Consider the following 24,489-nt stretch of genomic DNA (forward strand, 5'->3'; position numbering starts at 1 on the left):
TTCCAGCAATATATAATAGTCTATACCTTGCTCGAGATTTGATGGCCCAAACTGGCGTTTAAATTCAGTCTAAAAATTCGGGCATAAAACGCCCAAACTGGCACCAGAATTGGAGTTAAACGCCTAAACTGGCACCAGAGCTGGTGTTTAACTCCAGGAACAGCCTAAGCACAAAAACGCTTCAATGCTCAGCCCAAGCACACACAAAGTGGGTCCCGAAAGTGGATTTTTGCACTATTTGCACTTAGTTACTCATTTTCTATAACCCTAGGTTACTAGTCTAGTATAAAAACTACTTTTAGAGATTCATTTTACAACTTATGATATTTTTACACTTCAATTGTACCTTTGACGGCATGAGTCTCTAAACCCCATAGGTGGGGGTGAGGAGCTCTGCTGTGTTTCAATGGATTAATGCAATTACTACTGTTTTCTATTTAATTACGCTTGATTCTATTCTAAGATATTCACTCGTACTTCAATGTGGAGAATATGATGATCCGTGACACTCATCATTATCCTCAACCCTATGAATGCGTGCCTGACAACCACTCCGTTCTATCTGAACTCAACGTAGTCATTGGGCGACAGCTTGAGTGCGTATCTCTTGGGTTTCTAATCCACGGACCGAGTCCGGAGGTTAGAACCTTCGTGGTATAGGCTAGAATCATTGGCAGCATTCCTGAGATCTAAAAAGTCAAAACCTTGTCTGTGGTATTCCGAGTAGGATCTAAAAGGGGATGACTGTGACGTGCTTCAAACTTGCAAATGTTGGGCGTAGTGACAGTGTGCAAAGAATAATGGTCCTATTCCGACGCTAGTGAGAACCGACAGATGATTAGCCATGCGGTGACAGCGCCTGGTATTTCTCATCCGAGAGGATCATACAGCCTGCAATGGAAGGAAACCATGCATGTTTGGAGAAGAAGACAGTAGGAAAGCAGAGATTCAGATGACAGAGCATCTCCGGAACCTCAGCCTGTTTCTCATTACTGAATCACAAGTACTATTTATTTTATGTTATTTGTTTTTTATAAATATAATCACTCTTATCATTAATCTCCTGACTAAGATTTACAAAATAACCATAGCTTGCTTCAAGCCGACAATCTCCGTGGGATCGACCCTTACTCACATAAGGTATTACTTGGACGACCCAGTGCTCTTGCTGGTTAGTTGTGCGGAGTTGTGAAAAGTGTAATCACAATTTCGTGCACCAAGTTTTTGGCGCCGTTGCCGGGGATTGTTCGAGTTTGGACAACTAATGGTTTATTTTGTTGCTTAGATTAGGAAAAAAATTGTCTTTGTGGTTTAGAGTCACTAACATTGAGTCTTCTATTATTGTTTTTGGTTAAAATTTTAAAATCCTTATTTTATTTTTCTAAACTATTTTCGAAAATTTTTAAAAACCAATAACTTCATAATTTAGTCTTCTGTTTGAGTTTAGTTTCATATTTTAAGTTTGGTGTCAATTGCATGATTTTATTTTTCTTTCGGTTTTTGAATTATATGTTCTTAGTTCTTTATTGATCTTCAAATTGTTCTTGATAATTTTCCTTATTTGATCTTTAAAATTTCTTGTTTGGTGATTGTTGCTGTTTATCTTATACATTTTTGAATTATTAGTGTCCAAATTATAAAAATTTTTAAGTTTGGTGTCCTTTTTGTTTCTATCTTCTTAAATTTTTTTTTAAAATTTGTTCTTGGTGTTCATACTGATCTTCAAAGTATTGTTGGTGTTCATCTTGACATTCAAAGTATTGTTGGTGTCAATCTATTGTTTTTCTTTTTCCTTATTAAATTCAAAAGTTTCAAAAATTTGGATTTTTATTTTAAAATTTTTATTTTATCTTATCCTAGCTTTAAAATTCCAAAATTCAAAATCTTCTTCAAAAATCACATCCAAAGTTTTTCAAATCCTCTTAATTAATTAATCATTTTAGTTTTCGAAATTTATATTTTAATTTCCAATTATTTTATTTTATCTTATTTTTTTATTTATTCGGTTTGTTTTTAATTAAATAAAATAAAAATAAAAATATATTTTATTTGCAATCCACATCATCTCCCTTTCGCCATCATGGACCTAAGTGGAAATGAACAGTCCAGAAGGACTCTGGGGTCATATGCTAACCCCATTACTGCTGCATATGGGAGTAGTATCTGTATACCCCCCATCAAGGCCAGCAGTTTTGAGCTAAATCCCCAGCTCATTATCATGGTGCAGCAAAATTGTCAGTATTTCAGTCTTCCACAGGAAGAACCTACTGAGTTTCTGGCACAATTTTTACAAATTACTGACATAGTATGTGATAAAAAAATGGATCAGGATGTCTACAGATTATTACTGTTTCCATTTGCTGTAAAAGATCAAGCTAAGAGGTGGTTAAATAACCAACCCACAACAAACATAAGAACATGGAAATAATTGTCAGATAAATTTCTGAATCAATATTTCCCTCTAAAAAGGATGACACAGCTAAGGCTGGACATTCAAGGCTTTAAATAAGAGGATCATGAATCTCTTTATAATGCCTGGGAGAGGTACAGAGGGATGCTAAGGAAATGCCCCTCTGAAATGTTTTCAGAGTGGGTGCAGTTAGACATCTTTTACTATGGGCTTACAGAAAAAGCTCAAATATCTCTAGATCACTCAGCTGGTGGATCTATACATATGAGAAAGACAATTGAAGAGGCTCAAGAGCTCTTTGATATAGTTGCTAGAAATCAGCATCTGTACTTGAGTAATGAGTCCTCTCTGAAAGAAGAGGCTAAAGCAATATCCACTGAACTTAGTCCTCAAGAACAAGTTGCTGAACTCAATCAGCAATTGCTTATTATAACAAAATAGTTCACAAAATTCAAAGAGATGCTCCAAGACACTAAAAATGTCAACCAAAATATGGAAGCACAATTGGATCAGACAAGATAGCAGCTATCTAAATATATAACAGAAGAATGCCAAGCTGTTCAATTAAGGAGTGGGAAAACACTGAATGTATCAATTCAAGGTAGCAGGAAGCCAAGAAAGGAATAGCTAATAAAGGATAACCAAACCACTACCCAAAATCCCTCTGAGGGCAGTAAGAGCCCAGAGAGGAATAATTTTGGCGTTCAAACACCAGAAAGGGGTGAAAAGGTGGCGTTAAATGCCCAAGGGACAGCCAATTCTGGCGTCCATATACCAGAAAAGGGTGGCAATCTGGCGTTAAACCCCCATGCAGCCCCCAATTCTGGCGTTCAAACGCCACAAAGGGGTCAGACACTTGCAAGTGCTGATAATAACCCCCTTAAATAGGCTTCTCCAACCACTTTTGTTGGAAATAAACCTGTAGCAACCAAGGTTGAAGAATATAAAGCCAAGATGCCTTATCCTCAGAAACTCCGCCAAGTGGAACAGGATAAACAATTTGCCCGCTTTGCAGACTACCTCAGGACTCTTGAAATAAAGATTCCATTTGCAGAGGCACTTGAGTAAATACCCTTTTATGCTAAGTTCATGAAAGAGATCTTGAGCCATAAGAAGGATTGGAGAGAAACTGAAAAAGTTTTCCTCACTGAAGAATGCAGTGCAGTCATTCTGAAAATCTTACCAGAGAAGCTTAAAGATCCCGGAAGCTTTATGATAGAGGATGCTTGTACCAAGACAGTTCTGTGTGACCTTAGGGCAAGTATCAACCTAATACCTGCATCCACTATCAAAAAGCTTGGTTTGACTAATGAAGTTAAACCAACCCAGATATGTCTCTAACTTGCTGATGGCTCCATTAAAATCCCGTCAGGCATAATTGAGGACATGATTGTCAAGGTTGGGCCATTTGCCTTTCCTACTGACTTTGTAGTGCTAGAAATGGAGGAGCACAAGAGTGCAACTCTCATTCTAGGAAGACCTTTCCTAGCAACTGGACAAACCCTCATTGATGTCCAAAGAAGAGAGATAACTCTGAGAGTCAATGGGGATGAGTTTAAGTTGAATGCTGTCAAAGCTATGCAGCATCCAGACACACCAAAAAACTGCCTGAGTGCAGATGTTATTGACTCCTTGGTGGAAGAGGTCAATATGACTGAGAGTCTCGAATCAGAGTTAAAGGACATTTTTAAAGATGTTCAGCCTGATATGGAGGAACCAGAGAGAATAGAAGAACCTCTGAAATTTCCTCAGGAAGAGGATAAGCCTCCTAAACCTGAGCTTAAACCACTACCACCATCCCTGAAATATGCATTTCTGGGAGAAGGTAACACTTTTCCGGTGATCATAAGCTCTGCTTTAAATCCATAGGAAGAGAAAGTACTAATTCAGGTGCTAAGGACACACAAGACAGCTCTTGGGTTCTCCATAAGTGATCTTAAGGGTATTAGCCCAGCAAGATGCATGCACAAGATCCTATTGGAGGATGATGCTAAGCCAGTGGTTCAACCACATAGGCGGTTAAATCCAGCCATGAAGGAGGTGGTGCAGAAAGAGGTCACTAAATTAGTAGAGACTGGGATTATTTATCCTATTTCTGATAGCCCCTGGGTGAGCCCTGTCCAAGTTGTCCCCAAGAAGGGAGGCATGACAGTGGTTCATAATAAAAAAAATGAACTGGTTCCTACAAGAACAGTTACAGGGTGGCGTATGTGTATTGACTACAGAAGACTCAATACAGCCACCAGAAAGGATCCTTTTCCTTTACCATTCATAGACCAGATGCTAGAGAGACTAGCAGGTCATGAATACTACTACTTTTTGGATGGCTATTCAGGTTACAACCAAATTGCAGTAGATCCTTAGGACCAAGAGAAAACAGCATTCACATGTCCTTCTGGAGTATTTGCCTACAGAAGGATGCCATTTGGTCTGTGTAATGCACCTACAACCTTTCAGAGGTGCATGCTCTCTATCTTCTCTAATATGGTAGAAAAATTTCTGGAAGTCTTCATGGATGACTTCTCAGTATTTAGAGACTCATTCAGCTCCTGTCTTGACCATCTAGCACTTGTTCTGAAAAGGTGCCAAGAGACTAACCTGGTTTTAAACTGGGAAAAATGTCACTTTATGGTGACTGAAGGAATTTTCCTTGCGCACAAAATTTCAAACAAGGGAATAGAGGTGGATCAAGCTAAGGTAGAGGTAATTGAAAAATTACCACCACCTACCAATGTTAAAGCAATCAGAAGCTTTCTGGGGCATGCAGGATTCTATAGGAGGTTTATAAAGGATTTTTCAAAAATTGCAAAACCTCTGAGAAATCTGCTAGCTGCTGACACACCATTTATCTTTGACACGGAGTGTATGCAGGCATTTGAAACTCTGAAAGCTAAGCTGGTCACAGTACCAGTTATTTCTGCACCAGACTGGACATTACTATTCGAACTAATGTGTGATGCCAGTGACCATGCCATTGGTAAAGTGTTGGGATAGAAGCATAACAAGCTTCTGCATGTCATTTATTATTCTAGCCGTGTTTTAAATGATGCACAGAAAAATTACACAACCACAGAAAAGGAGTTGCTTGCAGTGGTCTATGCCATTGACAAGTTCAGATCTTATTTAGTAGGATCAAAAGTGATTGTGTACACTGACCATGCTTCTATAAAATATCTCCTCACAAAGAAAGATTCAAAACCCAGACTCATAAGATGGGTGTTACTTCTGCAAGAGTTTGATATAGAATTAAGAGACAGAAAAGGGACAGAGAACCAAGTAGCAGATCACCTGTCCCGGATAGATCTAGTAGCAGGAGCGTCCCTCCCTTCTACTGAGATCTCTGAAACCTTCCCGGATGAGCAACTCTTTGCCATTCAGGAAGTACCATGGTTTGCAGACATTGCAAACTATAAAGTTGTGAGATTCATACCCAAAGAGTACAGCAAGGTGCAAACGAAAAAATTGATTTCTGATGCAAAATACTACTTATGGGATGAACCATACCTCTTTAAGAGGTGCGCAGACGGAATGATCCATAGATGTGTCCCTAGAGAAGAGGCATATAAGATCCTATGGCATTGCCATGGATCACAATATGAAGGACATTTCGGAGGTGAGCGAACAGCCACCAAGATTTTCCAGTGTGGCTTCTACTGGCCTACTCTCTATAGAGACTTCCGAGAGTTTGTACGTAACTGTGATAGTTGCTAGAGCGCTGATAATCTACCTCACAGTTATGCCATGCCTCAACAAGGGATCTTAGAGATTGAGTTGTTTGATGTATGGGGTGTTGACTTCATGGGGCCTTTCCCACCTTCATACTCAAACACTTATATTCTGGTGGCAGTAGACTATATATCTAAATGGGTAGAGGCAATTGCAACACCCACTAATGATACTAAGACAGTGATGAAGTTCCTCCAGAAGCATATCTTCAGCAGGTTCAGTGTCCCTAGGATACTGATCAGTGATGGAGGAACTCATTTCTGCAATAAACAGCTTGACTCTGCTCTGGTATGATATGAAATCAACCATAAAGTGGCAACTCCATATCATCCCCAGAAAATGGGCAGGCTAAAGTATCAAATAGAGAACTAAAGCGAATCCTGGAGCGGACTGTAAATGCCTGTAGAAAGGATTGGGCAAGAGGTCTCGATGATGCTCTGTGGGCATACAGAACAGCATTCAAGACTCCTATAGGGACCTCTCCATACCAGCTTGTGTATGGAAAAGCCTATCATCTACCAGTGGAACTGGAACACAAGGCCTACTAGGCAACCAGGTTCCTAAACCTAGATACTAAGGTAGCTGGAGAGAGGAGATTACTCCAGTTGAATGAGCGGGAAGAATTCAGACTCAATGCTTTCGAAAATGCCAAAATTTATAAGGAGAAAGCAAAAATATGGCATGACAAAAGGCTATCATCTAGAGTCTTTGAGACAGGACAGAAGGTCCTGCTATTTAACTCTAGGCTCAGATTGTTCCCTGAGAAATTGAAATCCCGGTGGAGGGGCCCATATGTGATTACAAGTGTGTCACCATATGGCTATGTAGAACTTCAAGATATTGATTCTGACAAAAAGTTCATTATTAATGGACAAAGAATCAAACATTATCTTGAAGGCAATGTTGAGCAAGAATGCTCAAAGCTGAGACTAAGTTAAAAGCTCAGTAAAGTCCAGCTAAAGACAGTAAAGAAGCGCTTGCTGGGAGGCAACCCAGCCATTATCAATAATTAGATGTTTGTAACAATTATATAAGTCTTTTTAATTTTGTTTTCCTTGTTAATTAATATATTTTCAGTGAAAAAGTCAGGAAAATGGAGGTTCAAGACATAAAACAGAGAAATCACAGAGGAAAGGAGCTCACTGGCATCAAAACGCCAGTAAAGAGGCAATCTGGATGTTAAATGGCAGAATAGGCAGCATTCTGGGCGTTTAATGCCAGAATTGGCAGCATTTTGGGCGTTCAGAAAAACGCCCAGTGAAGAAGGATTTCTGGCGTTTAACGCTAGTCAGGGTACCCTGGCTGGGCGTTAAACGCCCAAAATGGCCACCAGATGGGCGTTAAACGCCAGAATGGATATCATTCTGGGTGTTTAACGCCAGAACAGATAGGGGAGAGGTACTTTCGTTTTCAATTCAAATTTTTTCAAATTTTCATGTTTTAATTCAAAATTTTCTGCATCTAAACATTATAAACATTCAATTTCTAACTTTCATTAACAAAAATTCATGATCTTATAAATTATTTTTAATTCTCCTTCAAATTCTTTTCAAATCTTTTTCAAAAACTCATTTATCTTTCCAATTTCTTTTCAAATCTTTTCAATTCAATGATATTATTTTTTATTTCTTAGATGCATAAACAAAAATTCTGATTTAACTTTCTCATATCTTCTTCATATCTCTTAAATTTTGAAAACAATCTTCTCTTTTGCATATCATGTTTATCTTTTATCAATCATATCTTTCAATCATATCTTTTTCTTTTTTTTTTAAATTTTCAAACCCATTCCCTCCCTCCCCTTTATTTATAAATTTGGCCACCCCCTTTGGTTCATCATTGGAATCCTTCTCTCCATATATTAATCTTCTTTCTTTCTAATTTACTTGAGGGCAAGAAAAGCACTAAGTTTGGTGTGATTTCCGTGATCCCTAAGCCAAAACAAACAAAGCTCATGGCTGCCAAAGAAAAACAAACCACTTCAAGAGGCAAAAAAGAAGGCAACTCAAAGCCACTTTGGATGCATGAGAAATTCTGCACCAAAGAACATGCAGACCACTACCTCAAAATAGTATGCAGAAGATCAGTGATCCCGGAAGTTAGATTCAATCTGAAAGAAGATGAATACCCAGAGATCCAAGAGCAGATTCAAAACAGGGGTTGGGAAGTCCTGGCTAATCCTGAGATACCTGTTGGAAGAAACATGGTACAAGAATTCTATGCAAATCTGTGGCTGACAGAGAAGCAAAGATTAGAAGGAACTGCTTTCTACACCTTCCAGACTATGGTCAGAGGGAAGATTATTTACTTCCACCTGGACAAAGTAAGAGAAGTTCTTAAACTCCCTCAACTGCAAGATGATCGAGAGTCTTTTAATAGGAGGATGGCCAAGGATAAAAGGCTGGATCAAGTTCTAGAAGACATATGCCTCCCTGGAACCAAATGGATTACCAATTCAAAAGGTGTCCTAAACCACTTAAAGAGAGGAGATCTTAAACCAATTACCAGAGGTTGGCTGGATTTCATTGGGCGCTCTATACTCTTAACCAACAACCGATCTAATGTCACGGTTAAGAGGGCAGTGATGATTCATTATATTATGCTAGGGAAGGAGGTAGAGATTCATCAGTTGATCCCCATTGAAATTTACACAATTGCAAACAAGGAATCCACTGAGGCCAGATTGGCTTACCCAAGCTTGATTAGTCTGCTATGCAAATATGCGGGGGTACAGATGGCTGTGGATGAATTTATCCCAGTTGAATGTCCAATCACCAAAAAATGATGGATGGACCTCAAATTCAAGATAACCCCACCAAGAGGGGGGGCACCTGAACTCCTTCCAGAAATTCCTCAATTTGACTATTGGGCTCGCTTAGAAGCAGAATTAGAACAGCAAGCTCTGCAAACTGCTCAGAGAACAAGAGAAGCAAGGGCGTGAGCTACAGGAACTAAAGCGCCAGAAGCTGTCCCTTGAAGAGCTAGGCATCCTACAGATTGAAGGAGCACTTGCCTCTCCCAATGCAGGTTGTTGAGTCCTAACTCTGTGATAACTTTTGTTATTAAAGATCTGTTTTAAGAGTTACATGAGCATTAGTATTAGAGTCATTTATTTTTATGTCTTTAATTTCCTTTCTTTTATTATTATCTGTTTGCTTTTATGCTTATTTCATGTCTTATTTCTATTCTATGATCAATAAAATTTAGAGCATATGTCTTAAAGCTATGAATAATCCCATAAATCCCTCACTTTTCTTAAAAGAAAAATGTTTTTATTTGTAAAAGAACAAGAAGTACATGAATTTCGCATTATATCTTGAAAATAATCTAATTATTTTGATGTGGTGGCAACACTTTTTGTTTTCTGGATGAATGCTTGAACATTGCATATTTTTGATATTGTTGTTTATGAATGTTAAAATTATTGGCTCTTGAAAGAATAATGAAAAAAGAAAAATGTTATTGATAATCTGAAAAATCATAAAATTGATTCTTGAAGCAAGAAAAGCAGTGAATACAAATCTTGCGAAAAAAATGGCAAAAAATAAAAGAAAAAGAAAGAAAAAGAGAAAGCAAGCAGAAAAATCCAATAACCCTTTAAACTAAAATGCAAGGGTAAAGAGGATCCAAGGCTTTGAGCATTAATGGATAGGAGGGTTCAAAGGAATAAAATCTTGGCCTAAGCAGCTGAATCAAGCTGTCCCTAACCATGTGCTTGTGGCATGAAGGTCCAAGTGAAGAGCTTGAGACTGAGTGATTAAAGTCGTGGTCCAAAGCAAAAAGAGTATGCTTAAGAGCTCTGGGAACCTCTAATTGGGGACTCTAGCAAAGCTGAGTCACAATCTGAAAAGGTTCACCCAGTTATGTGTCTGTGGTATTTATGTATCCGGTGGTAATACTAGAAAACAAAGTGCTTTGGGTCACGGCCAAGAATCATAAAGTAATTGTGTTCAAGAATCAACATACTGAACTAGGAGAATCAATAACACTATTTGAATTTTGAGTTCCTATAGATGCCAATCATTCTGAACTTCAAAGGATAAAGTGAGATGCCAAAACTGTTCAGAAGCAAAAAGGCTACAAGTCCCGCTCATCTAATTGAAACTGAGTTTCATTGATATTTGAAATTTATTGTATATTCTCTTCTTCTTATCCTATTTTGTTTTAGTTGTTTGGGGACAAGCAACAATTTAAGTTTGGTGTTGTGATGAGCGGACAATTTATACCCTTTTTGGCATTGTTTTTACATAGTTTTTGGTATGTTTTAGTTACTTTTTATTATATTTTTATTAGTTTTTATTCAAAAATCAAATTTCTGGACTTTACTATGAGTTTGTGTGTTTTTATATGATTTCAGGTATTTTCTGACTGAAATTGAGGGACCTAAGTAAAATCTGATTCAGAGGCTGAAAAAGGACTGCAGATGCTGTTGGATTCTGATCTCCCTGCACTCGAGCTGGATTTTTTGGAGCTACAGAAACCCAATTGGCACACTCTTAATTGTGTTGGAAAGTAGACATCCTGGGCTTTCCATCAATATATAATAGTTCATACCTTGCTCGAGATTTGATGGCCCAAAATAGCGTTCAAAGTCAGTCTAAAAATTCCGGCGTAAAACGCCCAAACTGGCACCAGAATTGGAGTTAAACGTCCAAACTAGCACCAAAGCTGGCGTTTAACTCCAGGAACAGCCTAAGCACGAAAAAGCTTTAGTGCTCAGCCCAGGTACACATCAAGTGGGTCCCGGAAGTGGATTTCTGTACTATTTACACTTAGTTACTCATTTTCTGTAACCCTAGGTTACTAGTCTAGTATAAAAACTACTTTTAGAGATTCATTTTACAACTTATGATATTTTTACACTTCAATTATACCTTTGACGGCATGAGTCTCTAAACCCCATAGGTGGGGGTGAAGAGCTCTGCTGTGTTTCAATGGATTAATGCAATTACCACTGTTTTCTATTCAATTACGCTTGATTCTATTCTAAGATATTCACTCGTACTTCAATATGGAGAATATGATGATCTGTGACATTCATCATTATCCTCAACCCTATGAACTCGTGTCTGACAACCACTCCGTTCTATCTGAGCTCAACGTAGTCATTGGGCGACAGCTTGAGTGCGTATCTCTTGGGTTTCTAATCCACGGACCGAGTCCGGAGGTTAGAACCTTCTTGGTATAGGCTAGAATCATTGGCAACATTCCTGAGATCCAGAAAGTATAAACCTTGTCTGTGGTATTCCGAGTAGGATCTGAAAGGGGATGATTGTGACGAGCTTCAAACTTGAGAATGTTGGGCGCAGTGACAGTGTGCAAAAGGATAATGGTCCTATTCCGACGCTAGTGAGAACCGACAGATGATTAGCCATGCGGTGACAGCGCCTGGTATTTCTCATCCGAGAGGATCATACAGCCTGCCATGGAAGGAAACCATGCGTGTTTGGAGAAAAAGACAGTAGGAAAGCAGAGATTCAGATGACAGAGCATCTCCGGAACCTCAGCCTATTTCTCATTACTGAATCATAAGTACTATTTATTTTATGTTATTTATTTTTCATAAATATAATCACTCTTATCATTAATCTCCTGACTAAGATTTACAAAATAACCATAGCTTGCTTCAAGCCGACAATCTCCGTGGGATCGACCCTTACTCATGTAATGTATTACTTGGATGACCCAATGCACTTGCTGGTTAGTTGTGCGGAGTTGTGAAAAGTGTAATCACAATTTCGTGCACCTATCATCAACCTAAAGAAAACATAAAATAACAATGGAATATAAAATAAATATAATTAAATAACATTGGTTTGCCTCCCAATAAGCGCTTCTTTAATGTCAATAGCTTGATAGTGAGCTCTTAGAGAGCTTTACTGAGATTCAGAGCTTAATGGTGGCCTCCCAACACCAAACTTAGAAGTTGAGTGTAGGGGCTCTGTTTGACTCTGTATTGAGAGAAGCTTTTCATGCTTCCTCCCCATGGTTACAGAAGAAGATCCTTGATCTTTAAACACAAGGTAGTCCTTATTCAATTAAAGGACCAACTCTCCTCTGTCCACATCAATCACAGCTCTTGCTGTGGCTAGGAAGGGTCTTCCAAGGATGATGGATTCATCCTCATCCTTCCCAGTATCTAGGATTATAAAATCAGCAGGGATGTAAAAGCCTTCAACCTTTACTAAGACATCCTCTACAAGTCCATAAGCCTGTTTCCTTGAATTGTCTGCCATCTCTAGTGAGATTCTTGCAGCTTGTACCTCAAAGATCCCTAGTTTTTCCATTACAGAGAGTGGCATGAAGTTTATACTTGAACCAAGGTCACACAGAGCCTTCTTAAAGGTCATGGTGCCTATGATGCAAGGTATTAAGAACTTTCTGGGATCCGGTTTCTTCTGAGGTAATTTCTATTGAACCAAGGTATTTAGTTCATTGATGAGCAATGGAGGTTCATCCTCCCAAGTCTCATTACCAAATAACTTGGCATTCAGTTTCATGATTGCTCCTAGATACTGAGCAACTTGCTCTTCAATAATATCTTCATTCTCTTCAGAGGAAGAATACTCATCAGAGCTCATGAATGGCAACAGTAAGTTCAGTGGAATCTCTATGGTCTCTTTATGAGCCTCAGATTTCTTTGGTTCCTCAATGGGAAACTCCTTAGTGGTCAGTGGACGTCCATTGAGGTCTTCTTTACTGGAAATCACTGCCTCCTCCTCCTCTATAGGTTCGGCCATGTTGGGTATATTGATGGCCTTGCACTCTCTTTTTGGATTCTCTTCTGTATTACTTGGGAGAGTACTAGGGGGAGTTTCAGTAACTCTTTTACTCAGTTGACCCACTTGTGCCTCCAAATTTCTAATGGAGGACCTTGTTTCAGTCATGAAACTGAGAGTGGTCTTAGATAGATCAGAGACTATGGTTGCTAAGTCAGAGGGGATCTGCTTAGAATTCTCTGTCTGTTGCTCAGAAGATGATGGAAAAGGCTTGCTATTGCCAAACCTATTTCTCCCACCATTATTATTGAAGCCTTGATTAGTCTTCTGTTGATCATTCCATGAGAAATTTAGATTATTTTTCCATGAAGGATTATAGGTGTTTCCGTAGAATTCTCCCATGCAGTTCACCTCTTCCATTGCAGGATTCTCAGGGTCATAAGCTTCTCCTTCAGGGGAGGCTTCTTTAGTACTGCCTGATGCAGCTTGCATTTCAGTCAGACTCTGAGAAATCATATTGACTTACTGAGTCAATATTTTGTTCTGAGCCAATATGGCATTCAGAGTATCAATCTCAAGAACTCCTTTCTTTTGAGTTATCCCATTATTCACAGAATTTCTTTCAGAAGTATACATGAACTGGTTATTTGCAACCATTTCAATGAGTTCCTAGGCTTCTGCAGGCATTTTCTTCAGATGGAGAATGACATCTTGGACAATTCAGACAGACCATCAAAGAATATACATAAGATGCTCCATTCTGAAAGCATGTCAAAAGGACACTTTCTGATCAATTGTTTGTATCTTTCCCAAGCTTCATAGAGGGATTCACCTTCCTTCTGTCTGAAGGTTTGGACTTCCACTCTAAGCTTGCTTAACTTTTGAGGTGGAAAGAATTTGGCCAAGAAAGCATTGACCAACTTTTTCCAAGAGTTCAGGCTTTCTTTAGGTTGTGAATCCAACCATGTCCTAGCTCTGTCTCTTATAGCAAAGGGGAAAAGCATAAGTCTGTAGACCTCAGGATTAACCCCATTGGTCTTAACAGTGTCACAGATTTGCAAGAATTCAGCTAAGAACTGATGAGGATCTTCCAATGGAAGTCCATGAAACTTGCAATTCTGTTGCATTAGAGAAACTAATTGAGGCTTAAGCTCAAAGTTGTTTGCTCCAATTGCAGGAATTGAGATGCTTCTTCCATAGAAGTCAGAAGTTGGTGCAGTAAAGTCACTAAGCATCTTCCTTGCATCTCCACCATTGTTGTTATTTTTGGCTGCCATAACTTCTTCTTTTTCGAAAATTTTTGTTAGGTCCTCTCCAGAGTTTTGTGCTTTAGCTTCTCTTAGCTTCCTCTTCAGAGTCCTTTCAGGTTCAGGATCAGCTTCAACAAGAATGTTCTTATCCTTGTTCCTGCTTATATGAAAAAGAAGAGAACAGAAAAGAATGAGTCCTTTATGTCACACTATAGAGATTCCTTTATGTGAGTAGAAGAATAGAAAAAATAGAATGAAGAAGGAAAAAGAAGAATTCGAACACAGAGAGAGGGAGAGGGTTCGAATTATAAGTAGAGGAGAAGTGTTAGTAAATAAATAAAATAAATAGAAAGAGATGAGAGAGAGAGTATTCAAATTTTAATTTAAAAGAAAAGAAAAATATTTTTATTTTTATTTTAATTATTGGTTAGTATTCGAAAATATTAAAAGAAATAAATTAAAATTAGAATTTAAAACAATTAGTTAATGAAAAAGAATTTTGACAAAGGGGTTAGTTATTTTCGAAAATTGGAGGGAGAAAAGTAGTTAGGTGATTTTGAAAAAGATAAGAAATAGTAAATTTTTTAAAATCAAACAAAAAAAAGTCAAGTAGTTAATTGAAAAAGATTTGAAATTCAATTTTGAAAAAATAAGAAGTTAGAAAAAGATTTTGAAATTAAGTTTTGAAAAAGATATGATTGAAATCTATTTTGAAAAAGATTTGAAAAGAAAATTAAAAAGATTTGATTTTGAAATTAAAGTTGATTACTTGACTAACAAGAAATTAAAAGATATGATTCTAGAAATTAAAGATTGATCCTTTCTTAATAGGCAAGTAACAACTTGAAATTTTTGAATCAAAATATTAAATGTTAGCAATAATTTCGAAAATATGAAATAGAAATTAAGAAAAAGATTTTGAAAATTAATTTTAAAATTTTCGAAAAACATGAAAGAAAAATGAAAAAGATTTGAAAAGATAGAAATTTTAAATTGAAATTTTGACTTGACTAACAAGAAACAACTAAATTTTTAAAATTTTTTGACCAAATCAATTCAAAATTTCGAAAATTATGAGTAAACTAAGGGAAAGATATTTTTTTATTTTTGAATTTTTAATGAGGAGAGAGAGAAACACAAAAAATGACACAAAACATAAAAGTATAAGATCAAAACTTGGTGCACGAAATTGTGATCCCTGGTAATGGCTCTAAAAACTTGGTGCTCTAATCTTAATTTATAATTTATCACAACTTCGATACAACTAACCAGCAAGTGCACTGGGTCATCCAAGTAATAAAACCTTACGTGAGTAAGGGTCGATCCCACGGAGATTGTTAGTATGAAGCAAGCTATGGTCATCTTGTAAATCTCAGTCAGGCGGATATTAAATGGTTATGGAGTTTTCGAATAATAATAGTAAATAAAACATAAAATAGGATAGGGATACTTATGTAATTCATTGGTGAGAATTTCAGATAAGCATATAGAGATGCTTTCGTTCCTCTGAACCTCTGCTTTCCTGCTGTCTTCATCCAATCAGTCCTACTCCTTTCTATGGCAAGCTGTATGTTAGGCATCACCATTGTCAATGGCTACATCCTGTCCTCTCAGTGAAAATGGTCCAATGCGCTGTCACTGCATGGCTAATCATCTGTCGGTTCTCGATCATACTGGAATAGGATCCATTGATCCTTTTGCGTCAGTCACTACGCCCAGCACTCGCGAGTTTGAAGCTCGTCACAACCATCCCTTCCCAGATCCTACTCGGAATACCACAGACAAGGTTTAGACTTTCCGGATCTCAAGAATGGCCATCCATGGGTTCTAACTTATACCACGAAGATTCTGATTAAGGAATCCAAGAGATACTCATTCAATCTAAGGTAGAACGGAAGTGGTTGTCAGGCACGTGTTCATAGGGAATGATGATGACTGTCACGATCATCACATTCATGTTGAAGTACGAATGGATATCTTAGAAGCGGAATAAGTTGAATTGAATAGAAAAATAGTAGTACTTTGTTTTAATTCATGAGGAACAACAGAGCTCCACACCTTAATCTATGGTGTGTAGAAACTCTACCGTTGAAAATACATAAGTGATAAAGTCCAGGCATGGCCGAATGGCCAGCCCTCTATGATCTAAGAACTAGACGTCCCAAGATGATCCGAAGATTAAACTAAAGATGTAAATACAATAGTAAAAAGTCCTATTTATACTAAACTAGTTATTAGGGTTTACAGAAGTAAGTAATTGATGTAGAAATCTACTTATGGGGCCCACTTGGTGTGTGCTTGGGCTGAGCTTGAAGTTTACACATGCAGAGGCTTCTTTTGGAGTTGAACGCCAAGTTGTAACGTGTTTTTGGCGTTCAACTCTGGTTCGTGACGTGTTTCTGGCGTTTAACTCCAGACTACAGCGTAGAACTGGAGTTCAACGCCCTTTTGAGTCGTCTAAACTTGGGCAAAGTATGGACTATTATATATTGCTGGAAAGCCCTGGATGTCTACTTTCCAACGCCGTTGAGAGCACGCCATTTGGAGTTCTGCAGCTCCAGAAAATTCACTTTGAGTGCAGGGAGGTCAGAATCCAAGAGCATCAGCAGTCCTTCTTCAACCTCTGAATCTGATTTTTGCTCAAGTCCCTCAATTTCAGCCAGAAAATACTTGAAATCACAGAAGAACACACAAACTCATAGTAAAGTCCAGAAATGTGAATTTAACATAAAAACTAAAAAAACATTCCTAAAAGTAACTAGATCCTACTAAAAACATACTAAAAACAATGCCAAAAAGCGTATAAATTATCCGCTCATCACAACACCAAACTTAAATTGTTGCTTGTCCCCAAGCAACTGAAAATCAAATAGGATAAAAAGAAGAGAATATACGATAAATTCCAAACTATCAATGAAACATAGCTCCAATAAGATGAGCGGGACTTGTAGCTTTTTGCCTCTTGAATAGTTTTGGCATCTCACTTTATCCATTGAGGTTCAGAATGATTGGCATCTATAGGAACTCAGAGTTCAGATAGTGTTATTGATTTTCCTAGTTCAGTATGTTGATTCTTGAACACAGCTACTTTATGAGTCTTGGCCGTGGCCCTAAGCACTTTGTTTTCCAGTATTACCACCGGATACATAAATGCCACAGACACATAACTGGGTGAACCTTTTTAGATTGTGACTCAGCTTTGCTAAAGTCCCCAATTAGAGGTGTCCAGGGTTCTTAAGCACACTCTATTTTTGCTTTGGACCTTGACTTTAACCGCTCAGTCTCAAGTTTTCACTTGACACCTTCACGTCACAAGCACATGGTTAGGGACAGCTTGGTTTAGCCGCTTAGGCCAGGATTTTACTCCTTTAGGCCCTCCTATCCACTGATGCTCAAAGCCTTGGGATCCTTTTTATTTACCTTTGCCTTTTGGTTTTAAGAGTTATTGGCTTTTTTCTCTTGCCTTTTGGTTTTAAGAGCTTTTGGCTTTTTCTGCTTGCTTTTTCTTTTTCTTTCTATTATTTTTTTTTGCCATTTTTCTCTTTTTTTTCGCAAGCTTTGTATTCACTAATTTTTCTTGCTTCAAGAATCATTTTTATGATTTTTCAGATTATCAAATAACATGTCTCCTTGTCATCATTCTTTCAAGAGCCAACATATTTAACATTTATAAACAACAACTTCAAAAGAGATATGCACTGTTCAAGCATACATTCAGAAAACAAAAAGTATTATCACCACATCAATATAATTAAACTAAGTTCAAGGATAAATTCGAAACTCATGTACTTCTTGTTCTTTTGAATTAAAAACATTTTTCATTTAAGAGAGGTGATGGATTCATAGGACATTCATAACTTTAAGACAAAGTTACTAAATACTAATGATCATGTAATAAGACACTAACATAGATAAGCACTTAACATAAAGAGAACGAAAAACAGAAAATTTTAAGAACAAGGAATGAGTCCACTTTAGTGATGGTGGCGTTTTCTTCTTGAGGAACCAATGATGTCCTTGAGCTCTTCTATATCTCTTCCTTGTCTTTGTTGCTCCTCCCTCATTGCTCTTTGATCTTCTCTAATTTCATGGAGGATGATGGAGTGATCTTGATGTTCCACCCTTAATTGTCCCATATTGGAACTTAATTCTCCTAGGGAGGTGTTGATTTGCTCCAAAAAATTCTGTGGAGGAGAGTGCATCCCTTGAGGCATCTCAGGGATTTCTTGGTGATGAGCTTCTTCATGCGTCTCTTGAGATCCATGAATAGGCTCTCTTGTTTGCTCCATCCTTTTCTTAGTGATGGGCTTGTCCTCATCAATGAGGATATCTCCCTCTATGTCAATCCCAGCCGAATTGCATAGATGGAAAATGAGGTGAGGAAAAGCTAACCTTGCCATAGTGGAGGACTTGTCAGCCACCTTTTAGAGTTCTTGAGGTATAATCTCATGAACCTCCACCTCTTCTCCAATCATGATGCTATGGATCATGATGGCCCGGTCTATAGTAACTTCAGACCGGTTGCTAGTGGGAATGATTGAGCGTTGAATGAACTCCAACCATCCTCTAGCTACAGGCTTAAGGTCCAGTCTTTTCAGTTGAACCGGTTTGCCTTTTGAGTCAATCTTCCATTGAGCTCCTTCCACATATATGTCCATGAGGACTTGGTCCAATCTTTGATCAAAGTTGACTCTCCTTGTGTAGGGGCGTGCGTTTTCTTCCATCATTGGCAAGTTGAACGCCAACCTCACATTTTCTGGACTAAAATCTAAGTATTTCCCCCGAACCATGGTGAGATAATTCTTTGGGTTCGGGTTCTTACTTTGATCATGGTTCCTAGTGATCCATGCATTAGCATAGACTTCTTGAACCATTAGAATTCTGACTTGTTGGATGGGGTTTGTTAGAACTTCCCAACCTCTTCTTTGGATCTCATGTCGGATCTCCGGATACTCATTTTTCTTGAGTTTGAAAGGGACCTCGGGGATCACCTTTTTCTTGGCCACAACATCATAGAAGTGGTCTTGATGGGCTTTGGAGATGAATCTTTCCATCTCCCATGACTCGGAGGTGGAAGCTTTTGTCTTCCCTTTCCCTTTTCTAGAGGATTATCCGGTCTTAGGTGCCATCAATGGTAATGGAAAATCAAAAAGCTTTATGCTTTTACCACACCAAACTTAGAATATTGCTCGCCCTCGAGTAAGAGAAGAAAGAAAAGATGAAGAAGAAGAAATGGAGGAGAGGGAGAGAGGTTTGTGTTTCGGCCAAGAAGAGGAAGAGAGGGTTGTGTTGTGTGAAAATGAAGAAGAATAGAGGGGTTTATATAGTGGAGGGAGAGGGGTTAGGTTCGGCCATTTAGGGTGGGTTTGGGTGGGAAAGTGATTTTGAATTTTGAAGGTAGGTGGGGTTTATGAGGTAGGTTTATGGAGAAGAGTGGATGGATGTGAGTGGTGAAGGGGTAGTTAGGAAGAGAGTTTGAGGTGATTGGTGAAGGGTTTTGGGAAAGGGTGTTTATTGGGAAGAGAGGATGAATGAGAAGAGGGAAGAGTATGAGTGGAAGTAGGTGGGGATCTTGTGGGGTCCACAGATGCTGAGATGATCCTGTGGGGTCCACAGATCCTGAGGTGTCAAGGAATTGCATCCCTGTACCAATTAGGCATGTAAAATGCATTTGCATGCAATTCTGGCGTTTAAACGCCGAATTGGTGCTTGTTCTGGGCGTTCAGCACCCAGATACAGCATGTTTCTGGCGTTGAACGCCAATTCTATGCTTGTTTCTGGCGTTAAGCGCCAGCTTTCCTCAGTGTGCATTCCTGGCATCTGAACGCCAGGATGCTGCTTGTTTTGGGCGTTCAACGCCAGATCCATGCTCTGTTCTAGCGTTGAACGCCAGCCAGATGCTCCTTACTGGCATTTAAACGCCAGTAAGCCCTTCCTCCAGGGTGTGATTTTTCTTCTGCTATTTTTGATTCTGTTTTTAATTTTTGTATTTATTTTGTGACTCCACATGATCATGAACCAAATAAAACATGAAAGAACAATAAAATAAAATTAAAATTAGATAAATAAAAATTGGGTTGCCTCCCAACAAGCGCTTCTTTAATGTCAATAGCTTGACAATGGGCTCTCATGGAGCCACACAGGTGAATCAGGTCAATTTTATAGACTCCCAACACCAAACTTAGAGTTTGGATATGGGAGTTCAACACCAAACTTAGAGTTTGGTTGAGGCCTCCCAACACCAAACTTAGAGTTTGACTGTGGGGGCTTTAGTTGACTCTGTACTGAGAGAACCTTTCTATGCTTCCTCTCCATTGTTACAGAAGGAGATTCTTGAGTTTTAAACACAAGGTTGTCCTCATTCAGTTGAAGGATCAATTCTCCTCTATCTACATTAATCACAGCTCTTGCTGTGGCTAGGAAGGGTCTTCCAAGAATGATGGATTCATCCTCATCCTTCCCAGTATCCAGGATTATGAAATCAGCAGGGATGTAAAGGCCTTCAACCTTTACCAACACGTCCTCTACTTGTCTATAAGCCTATTTTCTGGAATTTTCTGCCATCTCTAATGAGATTCTAGCAGCTTGTACCTCAAAGATTCCCAGTTTCTCCATTACAGAGAGTGGCATGAGGTTTATTCCTGACCTAAGGTCACATAGAGCCTTCTCAAAGGTCATGGTGCCTATGGTACAAGGTATTAGGAACTTTCCAGGATCCTGTTTCTTCTGAGGCAATCTCAGTTGATCCAATGCATTTAGTTCATTGGTGAACAGGGAAGGTTCATCTTGCCAAGTCTCATTACCAAATAAATTGGCATTTAGCTTCATGATTGCACCAAGGAACTTGGCAACTTGCTCTTCAGTAACATCCTCATTCTCTTCTGAAGAGGAATACTCATCAGAGCTCATGAAGGGCGTAAGGAGGTTTAATGGAATCTCTATGGTCTCTAGATGAGCCTTAGAGTCCTTTGGTTCCTCAAAGGGAAACTCCTTGTTGATCAATGGACGTCCCAGGAGGTCTTCCTCCTTGGAATTCACGTCCTCCCCTTCCTCCTTGGATTCGGCCATGATGGTTATATCTATGGCCTTGCAATCTCTCTTTGGATTCTCTTCTGTATTGCTTGGGAGAGTACTAGGAGGGGTTTCAGTGATCTTCTTACTCAGCTGGCCCACTTGTGCCTCCAAATTTCTAATGGAAGACCTTGTTTCATTCATGAAACTCACAGTGGCTTTAGATAAATCAGAGACTAAATTTGCTAAGCTAGATGGATTCTGCTCAGAATTCTCTGTCTGTTGCTGAGTGGATGATGGAAAAGGTTTACTATTGTTAAACCTGTTTTTTCCACCATTATTAAAGCCTTGTTGAGGCTTTTGTTGATCCTTTCATGAGAGATTTGGGTGATTTCTCCATGAGGGGTTATAGGTGTTTCTATAAGGTTCACCCATATAATTTACCTCTGCTATTGCAGGGTTCTCAGGATCATAAGCTTCTTCTTCAGAAGATGCCTCTTGAGTACTGTTGGATGCGACTTGCATTCCATTCAGACTCTGAGAAATCATATTGACTTGCTGGGTCAATATTTTATTTTGAGCCAATATGGCATTCAGAGTATCAATTTCAAGAACTCCCTTCTTCTGAGACGTCCCATTACTCATAGGATTCCTCTCAAAAGTATACATAAACTGGTTGTTAGCAACCATGTCAATAAGTTCTTGAGCTTCTGCAGGTGTTTTCTTTAGGTGAATAGATCCACGTGCAGAAGTATCCAATGACATCTTAGCTAATTCAGACAGACCATCATAGAATATATCCAGAATGGTCCATTCTGAAAGCATGTCAGAAGGACACTTTTTGGTCAGTTGCTTGTATCTCTCCCAAGCTTCATAGAGGGATTCACCTTCCTTCTGTCTGAAGGTTTGAACATCCACTCTAAGCTTACTGAGCTTTTGAGGAGAAAAGAACTTGGCTAAGAAAGCCGTGACCAGCTTATCCCAAGAGTTCAGGCTATCTTTAGGTTGAGAATCCAACCATATTCTAGCTCTGTCTCTTACAGCAAATGGGAAAAGCATGAGCCTGTAGACTTCAGGATCTACTCCATTAGTCTTAACAGTATCACATATATGCAAGAATTCAGTTAAGAACTGAAAAGGATCTTCAGATGGAAGTCCATGAAACTTGCAGTTTTGTTGCATCAGAGAAACTAGTTGAGGCTTAAGCTCAAAATTGTTTTCTCCAATGGTAGGGATGGAGATGCTTCTTCTATGGAAATTGGAATTTGGTGCATTAAAGTCACCCAGCATCTTCCTTGCATTATTATTATTTTCAGCTGCCATCTCTTCTTCCTTTTCGAAAATTTCTGTAAGGTTGTCTCTGGATTGTTGTAATTTAGCTTCTCTTAGTTTCCTCTTCAGAGTCCTTTCAGGTTCAGGGTCTGCTTCAACAAGAATGTTCTTGTCCTTGCTCCTGCTCATATGAAAAAGAAGGGAACATAAAATAATAATAGGGATCCTTTTTACCACAGTATAGAGGTTCCCTTGTGTGAGTAGAAGAAAAGAAGAAAGAGAGTGAAGAAGAGAAGAATTCGAACTCATAAGAGAAGAAGGGGTTCGAATTTTTGGGTGAGGAGAAGTGTTAGTAGATGAATAAATAAATAGAAGGATATGAGAGAGAGAATTTCGAAAATTAAATTTTGAAAAAGAGTTAATGATTTTCGAAAATTAAAGGAGAATTGAAATTAAAATTAAAATTTAAACAATTAATTAACTAAAAATAATTTTTGAAAAAGAGGGAGGTATTTTCGAAAATTAGAGAGGGATAGTTAGTTAGGTAGTTTTGAAAGAGATAAGAAACAAACAAAAAGTTAATTAGTTAGTTGAAACAAATTTTGAAAATCAATTTTTTAAAAGATAAGAAGATAAGAAGTTAGAAAAGATATTTGAAAAAGATATGATATGAAAAGTTATGATTAAAAAGATATGATTTTGAAAAAGATAAGATAAAAAGATATTTTTGAAAAGATATGATTAAAATTAGTTTTAGTTTTGAAAAAGATTTGATTTTTAAAATCACAATTAATGACTTGATTCACAAGAAATCACAAGATATGATTCTAGAACTTAAAGTTTGAATCTTTCTTAACAAGTAAGTAACAAACTTGAAATTTTTGAATCAAAACATTAATTGTTGATGATATTTTCGAAAATATGATGTAAAATTAAGAAAAATATTTTTGAAAAATATTTTTAAAATTTTCGAAAATAAATAAGAAAGATGAAAAAAAATATGATTTTTGAAAAAGATTTTGAAAAAGATAAGATTTTTAAATTGAAAATTTGATTTGACTCATAAGAAACAACTAAATTTTAAAAAGTTTTGAAAAAGTCAATTCAAATTTTCGAATTTATGAGAAGAAAAAGGGGAAGATATTTTTTTGATTTTTGAATTTTTAATGATGAAAGAGAAAAAACATCAAAAAGACTCAATGCATGAAAATTTTGGATCAAAACATGTGATGAATGCAAGAACACTATGAATGTCAAGATGAACACCAAGAACACTTTGAATGTCAAGATGAACTCCAAGAACTTATTTTTGAAAAATTCTCAAGAAAAGAAAACATGCAAGACACCAAACTTAAAGATTTTTAATTTTTAGACACTAAGAATTCAAGAACGCATATGAAAAACAAGAAAAGACACAAAACAAGAAAATATGAAGATCAAACAAGAAGACTTTCCAAGAACAACTTGAAGATCATGAAGAACACTATGAATGCATGAGTTTTCGAAAAATGCAAAAATTTTTAGAAAAAATGCAATTGACACCAAACTTGAAATTGACTCAAGACTCAAACAAGAAAAACAAAATGATTTTATGATTTTTTTGTATTTTCTTTTAAATTTTTTCAAAAAACATATAGGAAAAAGAAGATAAGAAGTTCAAAATTTTTAATAAGAATCCTAGGAATCTTTCAATGTTGGCCTAAAGCTCCAATCCAAGGGTTGGGCATGGCTTAATAGCCAGCCAGCTTTAGGATATAAATCAGGCATGCAACAGCTGATATTCCAATTAACTTGCCTCTATGCTGATGGTTGGAACCACAGTCCAAAAGAATTAGACATGGCTTTACAGCCAGCCAGGCTTCAACATGCTTCATGAAACACTAGAATTCATTCTTAAAAATTTAGAATAATTTTCGAAAACAGATGAGAAATTTTTTGAAAGATTTTTGAAAAATTTTTGAAAATAAAACAAAAAGAAAATTACCTAATCTGAGCAACAAGATGAATCGTCAGTTGTCCAAACTCGAACAATCCCCGGCAACGGCGCCAAAAACTTGGTGCACGAAATTGTGATCCTTGGTAATGGCTCCAAAAACGTGGT

The 24,489-nt window shown here is 37.7% G+C and overlaps 2 non-coding genes across 2 annotated transcripts; both read left to right on the top strand.

The window, feature by feature from the left end:
- Positions 1-13,619: 13,619 nt before the first annotated feature.
- LOC148580124 (small nucleolar RNA R71) lies at positions 13,620-13,727 on the top strand. The gene has a single exon (XR_015896306.1). It is a non-coding gene; the product is annotated as a small nucleolar RNA R71 (small nucleolar RNA).
- An 8,208-nt stretch (positions 13,728-21,935) lies between these two features.
- Positions 21,936-22,043, top strand: LOC148580125 (small nucleolar RNA R71). The gene has a single exon (XR_015895707.1). It is a non-coding gene; the product is annotated as a small nucleolar RNA R71 (small nucleolar RNA).
- The last annotated feature ends 2,446 nt before the right edge of the window (positions 22,044-24,489 follow it).

This window comes from Arachis ipaensis, chromosome B10 (assembly GCF_059453495.1).
Source record: "Arachis ipaensis isolate K30076 ecotype BB chromosome B10, ASM5945349v1, whole genome shotgun sequence".
In the NCBI taxonomy this organism is placed as follows: Eukaryota; Viridiplantae; Streptophyta; class Magnoliopsida; order Fabales; family Fabaceae; genus Arachis; species Arachis ipaensis.